Source organism: Giraffa tippelskirchi, chromosome 6 (assembly GCF_054371585.1).
Source record: "Giraffa tippelskirchi isolate mGirTip1 chromosome 6, T2T-mGirTip1v1.2.pri, whole genome shotgun sequence".
Lineage (NCBI taxonomy): Eukaryota > Metazoa > Chordata > Mammalia > Artiodactyla > Giraffidae > Giraffa > Giraffa tippelskirchi.
The window spans coordinates 35,752,309-35,761,200 of NC_137280.1; the positions used below are offsets into that span (position 1 = coordinate 35,752,309).

Below are 8,892 nucleotides of genomic sequence, written 5' to 3' on the forward strand. Positions count from 1 at the left end.
GTCACCAGGGTAGAACTGCTTATTCTTGGATTTCATTACTGTGAGGAAGTAATAAACTCTTATCTGGCTTAAACCACAAATCGTATGTGATTTACTGGGTTAATTAATGCTGATCTTGTTGATATTAATGAGAATTGAATATATTTTAGAATTTTACTTACCGGAAGTCAAGAAACACCTGGAGTAACAGGCAAATTTGGCCTTGGAGTACAGAAGGAAGCAGGGCAAAGGCTAATAGACTTTTGCCAAGAGGACGCACTGGTCATAGCAAACACCTTCTTCCAACAACACAAGAGAAGACTCTACACATGGACATCACCAGATGGTCAACACCAAAATCAGATTGATTATATTCTTTGCAGCCAAAGATGGAGAAGATCTATACAGTCAGCAAAACAAGACCGGGAACTGACTGTGGCTCGGATCATGAACTCCTTATTGCCAAATTCAGACTTAAATTGAAGAAAGTAGAGAAAACCACTAGACCATTCGGGTATGACCTAAATCAAATCTCTTATGATTATACAGTGGAAGTGAGAAATAGATTTAAGGGACTAGATCTGATAGATAGAGTGCTTGATGAACTATGGACGGAGGTTCGTGACATTGTACAGGAGACAGGGATCAAGAAAATCCCCATGGAAAAGAAATGCAAAAAAGCAAAATGGCTGTCTGAGGATATCTTACAAATAGCTGTGAAAAGAAGAGAATCGAAAAGCAAAGGAGAAAAGGAAAGATATTCCCATCAAAATGCAGAGTTCCAAAGAATAGCAAGGAGAGATAAGAAAGCCTTCCTCAGCGATCAGTGCGAAGAAATAGAGGAAAACAACAGAATGGGAAAGACTAGAGATCTCTTCAAGAAAAATAGAGATACCAAGGGAACATTTCATGCAAAGATGGGCTCGATAAAGGACAGAAATGGTATGGACCTAACAGAAGCAGAAGATATAAAGAAGAGGTGGCAAGAATACACAAAAGAAGTGTACAAAAAAGATCTTCATGACCCAGATAATCACGATGGTGTGATCACTCACCTAGAGCCAGACATCCTGGAATGTGAAGTCAAGTGGGCCTTAGAAAGCATCACTACGAACAAAGCTAGTGGAGGTGATGGAATTCCAGTTGAGCTATTTCAAATCCTCAAAGACGATGCTGTGAAAGTGCTACACTCAATATACCAGCAAATTTGGAAAACTCAGCAGTGGCCACAGGACTGGAAAAGGTCAGTTTTCATTCCAATCCCAAAGAAAGGCAATGCCAAAGAATGCTCAAACTACCGCACAATTGCACTCATCTCACACGCTAGTAAAGTAATGCTCAAAATTCTCCAAGCCATGCTTCAGCAATGCGTGAACCGTGAACTTCCAGATGTTCAAGCTAGTTTTAGAAAAGGCAGAGGAACCAGAGATCAAATTGCCAACATCCACTGGATCATCGAAAAAGCAAGAGAGTTCCAGAAAAACATCTATTTCTGCTTTATTGACTATGCCAAAGCCTTTGACTGTGTGGATCACTACAAACTGTGGAAAATTCTGAAAGAGATGGGAATACCAGACCACCTGACCTATCTCTTGAGAAACCTGTATGCAGGTCAGGAAGCAATAGTTAGAACTGGACGTGGAACAGCAGACTGGTTCCAAATAGGAAAAGGAGTCCATCAAGGCTGTATATTGTCACCCTGCTTATTTAACTTATATGCAGAGTATATCCTGAGAAACGTTGGGTTGGAAGAAGCACAAGCTGGAATTAAGATTGCTGGGAGAAATATCAATAACCTCAGATATGCAGATGACACCACCCTTATGGCAGAAAGTGAAGAAGAACTAAAGAGCCTCTTGATGAAAGTGAAAGAGGAGAGTGAAAAAGTTGGCTTAAAGCTCAACATTCAGAAAACTAAGATCATGGCATCTGGGCCCATCACTTCATGGGAAATAGATGGGAAAATGGTGGAAACAGTGTCAGACTTTATTTTTGGGGGGTCTCCAAAATCACTGCAGATGGTGATTGCGGCCATGAAATTAAAAGACGCTTACTCCTTGGAAGGAAAGTTATGACCAACCTAGACAGCATATTAAAAAGCAGAGACATTACTTTGCCAACAAAGGTCCGTCTAGTCAAGGCTATGGTTTTTCCAGTGGTCATGTATGGATGTGAGAGTTGGACTGTGAAGAAAGCTGAGTGCCGAAGAATTGATGCTTTTGAACTGTGGTGTTGGAGAAGACTCTTGAGAGTCCCTTGGACTGCAAGGAGATCCAACCAGTCCATCCTAAAGGAGATCAGTCCTGAGTGTTCATTGGAAGGACTGATGTTGAAGCTGAAACTCCAATACTTTGGCCACCTCATGTGAAGAGTTGACTCATTGGAAAAGACCCTAATGCTGGGAAGGATTGGGGGCAGGAGGAGAAGGGGACGACAGAGGATGAGATGGCTTGATGGCATCACCGACTCGTTGTACGAGTTTGGGTAAACTCCGGGAGTTGGTGATGGACAGGGAGGCCTGGAGTGCTGCGACTCATGGGGTCACAAAGAGTCAGACACGACTGAGCGACTGAACTGAACTGAATGCTTAATTAATGCTTGCTGAGAGCCAAGTCTTCCTGGAATAAATGTGATGCAGTTATAAAAGCATACAAAAAAAGCTAGATGCCAAATATAGAACTTGACTTTAAAGCCTCTGCTAAGAAATTATATTATCTAACATCTCTAAATAGCTGGAAAACTGTTCAGACACACAAAGGATGTTTGGCCTTCAGGTCAGGCAGACCTGAGCTTGGATTCAGGGCTCTGCCTCTGACCTACTATTTGCTAGTCAGCTGTGTGACCTTAGGCAAGTGACTCAACTTGCAAGCAGCCTCTTTGCTCTTCATCTACACACTGGGGAAAGGAATATATACCTTACATTTGTTGGGAGAATTAAATGAGATAATATAGGTAGAGCAGAAGTCAGCAAAATAAAGTGGGCTGAGTTAACATGATAGAACATGGGAGGAAAAATGTAGAGAGTTAAAGGAAGGGACAAAATTCTAAAAAATAGACTCTGTACGCCTTTTCCATGTATTCTTGCATTCATGTGCTAACTTTTCTCTTACTTTCAGTCTTTCTCCTCTGTGACCCAGCCTATGAACTCTTACCAGCTCAGTCTTCTTAAGTCTGCTTCCCCTGCATGAACCTGCAGCAGCCTGGCATTTGACACTGAAGGATTTGACCAGGATTCTGAAGTCTCTGACATCACATCCAAGACTTCAACACCAAAACTTTCTGCTCTAAATGTTCCCACCTTCTTTGCAGGTCCAACATATTTCCATCCCTATCTATGGCACCATGGCCCAATCCCTCTGTCCTCTTACAGAACCAACTCATGCACATCTCTTCCATACGTCCTTTCTTAGTCATTTCTACCTTCCTGCACATGAATCACATGATCTAGTAGTCATTTGTTGCTTTCTCTGATGTATCAGTGTTTTCCTTCCTGGTCAAAGAGCTGGTCTTATTTGTTTCTGTCTGTGTTAGTAACATGTTAGTTGTGTGTTTGACCAGGGAGCAATGGCAGGTGGTTCATAGCCCATGAAAGACCAGCAGGGTATCTCCCAAATTGCTCACAGGGAGGTGTTGCCACCAGGGATTGCCTATGGCTCAGACTGAAATCTTTAATCTTGCAGTCACAGAAGTCTAATTTTACTCATTTGTTCACTCGGTAAATGTTGATTGTATTTACCATAGCACTGAGATTTCCAATTGACCCAATCCCTCAAGGGCAGACTTGCAGTAACCAAAATTACTTGGGAATTAAGTAATTAAGGCAATTTATAAGAATCAGTAGTGCCAAGGGGGCTCAAATGTACTCTTGACCCTCAGCTGGTAAGCTCTGCCTCTGTGGGCCTGTAGGAGGATCCTGATTTTCCTCAGAGATTGCTCGGTGAGTCAAAGAACTCCTGCTTCACGCTCTGAGCTCCAGCTAGCCTGATGCTCCTCTGTGCTCATGTGGCTCTCTCTGCTCTTCATTGGCCCACAGTAGCCTAGCTCCCTGGATGTGCTGGCCGGGCCTTGCCATGATCCTGTGGATGGTGGACCAGCCCTGCTTTTTTCCCCACTCAACACTGCAAATGTCTGACACATTCAAGGAGCCGTTCTGATGCTTTAAGGTGACTGGGCCTATTTTTCCAGATACTGATTTTACTTTTCATCTCTCGGAGGTCTATCTTATCTCTTTGTTTCTAAGATTCTTGGGGGAGGGTTACTCCTGTGTCAAAATACTGACAGTCGTGTACTCTGCCTTCATGGCCTCCTGCCTCCCGGTGATTAACAAATAGCTGCCATCACATTGAAGACTGGGTGGAAAAGGGCAGGCTTCAGAAGATTTACACCTTGAAGACAGTTATCTTTCATCTGAAAATAAAAAAGGGATGACTATTTCTCAGGTTATTAGTCAATTTTTAGCTGTGTTGGGAGAGGGGAGCTCTGATAGCTTTGCTCAGAGCCTGTCTGATTGTGACTGTGGTGGTGGGGGTGGGGTGGGGGGTGCATCTCCTTACACTCTAGGCCAAATGTGCAGGAGCATAAGTCAAGGATAACAGAGCCCCAGACATGGTCTATTGGGTTATGGCTGCCATACTCAACTCATGGGGGAGGAAGACATTGCAGAAACGTCCAAAGTGAAAGGATCATGGGGCTGATGTGGACATGGTTAGCAGCTTCTCTAAAGAAATGAAGAAAGCAGCCATAAAAAGGAACAAAACTGAGTCAACTGGAACTTACTGAGTTCCAGTAAAGTGGGTGAACCTAGTCATACAGAGTGAAGTAAGTCAGAAAGGGAAAAACAAATATTGTATATTAACTCATATATAGGGAATCTAGAAAGATGGTAGTGATGAACCTATTTGCAGGGCAGGAATAAAGACTCAGACGGAGAGAATGGACTTGTGGACACAGCGGGGGAAGGAGAGAGTGGGACAAATCGAGCAAGTAGCGTTGAAATATATATATCACCATGTGTAAGATGGACTTCCCTGGTGGCTCAGATGGTAAACAATCTGCCTGCAATGCAGGAGATCTGGGTTTGATCCCTGGGTTGGGAAGATCGAGGGCATGGCAACCCACTCTGGTATTCTTGCCTGGAAAATCCCCATGAACAGAGGAGCCTGGTGGGATACAGTCCATAGGGTCACACGACTGAGTGACTAAGCACACAGGTGTAAAATAGTTAGCTAGTGGGAAGCTGCTTAGCCTGGTGCTCTGTGATGACTTGGAAGGGCGGGATATGGGGGGTGAGGTGGGAGGGAGGCTCAAGATGGAGGGGATATGTGTATACCTATGGCTGAGTCACACTGTTGTATGGCAAACACACACAACAGTGTAAAGCAATTATCCTCCAATTAAAAAAAAAGTTTAATTAAAACAAAAAGTGAAGAAGGGGGATTTGCAGTGTCACAATTGAGCCCAAGTCTATAAAGAAGTCCTCATGTCTTCCGGCTACTCCTTTGGCCAGAGATGACGGCAGCCTGGTCTCTGCAGGAGAGGTAGTGTTGTGTTCTCTTTTCTTGTTGTTTCACACAGGATGTGACCTCCAGTCATTTAAAAGCTGCTTTTATTTCTTCTTCCTTGAGACAGCTCATCCTGCCTCTGGCTGCTTGCCTTCAAGGGAAGAGAGAGGAAGGAATAGAAAGAAAGAAGGAAGGAAGTTCCTGCCCCACAAGGAGTGAGATCTGTCTCCTTCCCCAGAACATTCACAGATTCTTTTCAGCGGTCCCCAACCCCCCTCCCCAACCTTCCCTGGCGTTTCCCCTGACTCAGCCTTCTCCAGCTCCGTCACAGCCACAGCTGGCCACATGCACAGCTCTCCCACCTGCAGCGGGGCCCTGCCTCCTTCCCAGACCAGTGTGGGCTGGAGGCAGGAAACAATTAAGCAGAGCCCAGCACTGCCTCTCCACAGGGTCAGGCCGCTCCCCCACCTCCTCCATTCCCCATCCAGACATCCTCACTGCCCGCTCACCCAGGATGCTTGTCCATCTGCGGATCACTGGGTTCCTGTATTGTCTGGGTGGGGGTGTTACCACAAGCCCTCCTGTTACAGACCAAGGTTCCTGGCTTCCTTAATCAGTAGAAATTGATCAGATGCCAGACAAGAAATTCAGGCGAGGCTTTACTGGGGCTCCTGCTGCAGCAGGGGGAATGAGAAAAGGAAAAAACACCACCTTCCATTGCTTGCTCGCTCTCCAAGGGGGTGCAAGCTTGTCCTTATATGGGGTGAGGGTAGGGGTCCATCCAGGCCAGTTGGGTGACTTAGGTGATTTGCCTACCCCTTTGGTGGTGTGGTGTGCAGTGGGCATGCTCAAGTACCCTGTTTTCACTTCCCACACCCTGTTTTTACTCCAGGCTCCTCAGAAGTGGCAGTTGGGTTTTTGGTCTCTTTGTATCTTTTGTCCAGAATTTGCTCCAACTGCACATGTGTGCATCCATGGGTGCTTAGACACTCAATCATGTCCGACTCTATGTGACCCTTTGGGCTGTAGCCCGCCAGGCTCCTCTGTCCATGGGATTCTCCAGGAAAGAATACTGGAGTGGGTTGCCATGCCCTCCTCGAGGGGATCTTCTGGACCCAGGAATTGAACCCGCATCTCCTGTGTCTCCTGCATTGCAGGTAGATTCTTCACCTGCTGAGCCATCAGGGAAACCCCTAACTGCACAGGTACGCGATGATTTTTAGTCCCATACAGTTTCTTTGTATTTTGTTGCTTGAGCAAGCATTGCAGCACGGCAACAAAGGGCCCCGGATCCCAGGCCTGGCTCACTCCCATTCCTTTGCCTCCTGCCTGCTGGACAGGACATCTTGCAGCTGACTTTGGCAGCCTGATCTTGTCCCCCTACTGTGAACCCCAGTTTCTAATTCTGCTTGGGACCTTAGCGCAGCGACCTTCAAGAGTTCTGGTCCAGGAAATTTCTGGATTCTGCGTGTCCAGGTGGCTTGCAATGTGTGATTCGAGAGGCTCTAGCTATCCTCCCAAATCTCCACAGCCCTTATACTTTTGGATGTGGATGACTGCTGTTTCCTCAGTCTTGTGTCAAGTGCTTACGCACTCAGCTTTTCTAGTCCTCTTCCAACCAAATGGCTGCCCTGGAGCCCTTCCTCAAGTGAAAGTCTGGAGCTTCCACTGTCATCACCCGCTTCTGACTGGGGCTTGCCTTGCTGCATCCTGGGAGCTGTCCCTCAGCTGGAGCCCTGACCGGCCTCCCACACACAGCCCGCCGAGCTGCAGGGCTCCGGTGGTCAGTGGGCCCTGGTGTCCTGACCACTGTGGTTATCACTCCAGTTTAAAGACCCGAGGGATCGCCTGAACTGTCTCCATGGTACGCTCAGTCTCTTTATCCGGATACTCAGGGGAGAGTTGTCTGTGCTTCCGGACCAACTGGATGGGAGCGCGGCAGGATAGACACTTGGCATCCTTCAGGCTGACCATCTTTAAATTCTCCTCAAAACTTATTCATGGGTGCAGGGACAGGATGGGAGAGAACTGTTTCTAATGTTTACTTCAGAGCCTTGTCTCTTCTGGGGCAGAGGAACCAGCTTACTTTTTGACCATTCTGCAGTGAGTCTGGGTGATGATCTGAGGTACAGTGGGCCATGCTTTCAGATATATTCCCATAAGATTTTAGCAGTTCTTGTATATGGAAGCTCTAGACAGCTTAGCAGGGTTCTGGGTCTCTCCAAATGTCCTTGGCTCCTGGACACACCTCGCTTTTCCCTGAGCTATCTGCAGTGGGACATGCCAACCTCTATCTGTGACACTGAGTTTTTTGGTTTTCCCACGTAAAATGCTTTGCCAGCTCACTACCCCTGAGACACAACCAGAACTTTGCAAATAAACAAACAAACAAAAACAAAAAAATCAACTGTAGCTATTAGAAACAAAGAAAAATTCCAACATATAGTCTGCCCTCTGGGTCTCTGTGCAGTTTCCTCTCTAGGGCTTTCCCTGGTCCAGATGAAAATGACTCTTTCAATGAGGCTTCCATCCAGTCCCTCAGGATGTATTTCTACTCTCATAAATTTTGCTATCAAGACCATTTAAGGGAAAAAAAAATCCATTTTTGTTTCTTCTCCAGGAAATTGATTTTGACATTTCCATCCTTATAAGAAGATTCTGATGGAAGACTTTGTGCACAGCTGACGACTGAGTAATGTAGGGTGGACTCAAAGGTCCTAGAGAAAATAAACGAAGTGGCCAAAGTCCTTTGAGAGAGAATCTATGTTTTGATAGGCATTGGGGCGGGGGGGGGGTTGCTGGTTTCATTGGGTCCACCCGGGTTACAGAAAGTGGCCAACTGAATGTTGAATCTTCTCATGTCATAAGGTTGGGAGCTAGACTGATGATCACGGCATTTTTCCACCATTGGACGTGATGATGAAGAGCAGAAGGCCTGGGATCAGACAGTCAGTGTCTGTGTTCCTGCTCCACCAGGACAATGTCCCGTTCTCCCTCCCTGGAACAGTCTATCCGACCTCAGTTAGGGCAGGTGTTGCGTTATATCGTAACCAGTTTGCCCGTTTTCTTCTTCACTCAGTTGTGTGCTCTTTGAAGGCAGTGCCCATTTCCTTTTCAACCATCCATCCGTTTATAAGTGCTCCTGTTGTTGTTTAGTTGCTCAGTCCTGTCTGACTCTTTCACGACCCCATGGACTGTAGCCTGCCAGACTTCTCTGTCCATGGGATTTCCCAGGTAAGAATACTGGAGTGGGTTACCAGTTCCTTCTTCAGGGGGTCTCCCACACAGGGATCAAATCTGTGTCTCTGGCCAATGCAGACAGATTCTTTACCACTGAACCACCCGGGAAGCTCAAGTACTCCTTGGATGGCACTCACTCATCCACATAAGTGCCATATAAGCGGGCACTTAT

General features: G+C 46.2%; 1 long non-coding RNA gene across 1 annotated transcript; it reads left to right on the plus strand.

Annotated features, from left to right (window-relative positions):
• Positions 1 to 4,520: 4,520 nt before the first annotated feature.
• LOC145508754 (uncharacterized) lies at positions 4,521 to 8,227 on the plus strand. The gene is made up of 5 exons (XR_014055590.1): positions 4,521 to 4,797; positions 4,884 to 5,516; positions 5,608 to 5,695; positions 6,638 to 6,685; positions 8,101 to 8,227. It is a non-coding gene; the product is annotated as an uncharacterized LOC145508754 (long non-coding RNA).
• Positions 8,228 to 8,892: the final 665 nt, after the last annotated feature.